Here is a 1,549-nt window from a genome sequence, read left to right as displayed (position 1 = left end):
CTTTCAGGAGGAGTAGGAGGAGGAGGAGGAGGAGGAGGAGGAGGAGGAGGAGGGCTACCTCATGATGGAAGGCGCCGTGGCAACGAGGTGGCGACTCCACGACAGCGCCCCCTATGTGAAGATAAGCGGCGGGGCGGCGCGCGTTAGCATCCCAATAACACGCGGCGACATGTTGTCGTTATATAAGTACATGGCGATGGGTGTAGTCAGTGATACTCAAACATACAGCAGTTGGTGCGCAGCGTTAGTTGCCTACGCAAATAGCGTTAGGGAGAATGAAATCTCCTGAATTATTACTATATTATATATATATATATGTGTGTGCGTGTGTGTGTGACATACTAGCGCAAATAATGTCATCATGCATATGGCAGCACATAGGCCTTCAGATTCAACAAAAATAGCCTACATAGAATTCCCACAAGATCACAGGATCTAGCATTTGATGATTCATTTTTAAAAGAGAATATTATTTTCAAAACACATAAACAACAGACTATTCCTCCAAAAAAATGTACATAGCTGTATTCAATGCAAAATAGCAATCCCATTCAAAATACGATGCATCTCAATCAAACTGATGCTTCTAATTTAAACAGTCACAGATAGATGGGGCATCAAAACCATAGATCTGCTGAGCACAAATTCCACTTTTGCCCTTGTGTTCCCGCTTTTACCCCCGGGTTCCCCTACTCTATACATAAAATGCTCAGACATACTCGATTCGTGTCAGTCTGCACAAGTCAAACACCAATATGAATGCGATGCACCGCAGGTCGCCTCAATCTTCAGCTGACAATCATCAAATATCAATGTAAAATCTACACAAAGTACACATATAAATTTAATTCACAAAATCTTGCTAATGCCATTGTACTAGCCCATAGTAATTTCTGATCGGGTGATACCGTTCCACCGGCCTACACATGTTCACAAATCGCTAGAGAAGAAGAGCTCTATTAGACACTCACTATCTAGAACAGTACTTAAGAGAGGAAGAACTATCAGATACTACTACTAGAAGTAACATAGAGAGAAGAGAACTATCCTAGAACTACTACTAGACAAGATACATAGAGAGAGAGAACTATCTAGAACTACTACTAGAAGTACTAGAGAGAGAGAACTATCTAGAACTACTACTAGAAGTACTAGAGAGAGAGAACTATCTAGAACTACTACTAGAAGTACTAGGAGAGAGAACTAATCAGAAGACTAACTTAACTAGAAGTACAGAGAGAGAGACTAATCTAAGAACTAACTACTAGAATACTAAGAGAGAGAAGAGAAATATCGTTCGAGGTTCTTATAAACCGAATCGGTTTACCGATAATATCATAGTATAATCAACATATCTATACTATACGTATATATATAATATACATAATATATATATATATATATATAAATATTAATATATATAAATAATATATATAGCAATATATATTTGAGATTATATTACGCAAACTACACTGTCCACGGCACGCAAGGCATGCACGCACGCACGCTACGCAGCACGCACGCACGCAACGCGCGCGCGCAACGCGCG

General features: G+C 39.8%; 1 protein-coding gene across 1 annotated transcript in view; it reads right to left on the bottom strand.

The window, feature by feature from the left end:
- LOC106818452 (ganglioside-induced differentiation-associated protein 1-like) overlaps positions 1 to 1,549 on the bottom strand; it is a gene marked incomplete at its 5' end in the record, with an annotated part of 9,258 nt that overhangs the window by 4,960 nt on the left and 2,749 nt on the right.

This window comes from Priapulus caudatus, unplaced genomic scaffold, assembly GCF_000485595.1.
Source record: "Priapulus caudatus unplaced genomic scaffold, Priapulus_caudatus-5.0.1 Scaffold2254, whole genome shotgun sequence".
Lineage (NCBI taxonomy): Eukaryota > Metazoa > Priapulida > Priapulimorpha > Priapulimorphida > Priapulidae > Priapulus > Priapulus caudatus.
This window is presented reverse-complemented; position numbering and strand designations above follow the sequence as displayed.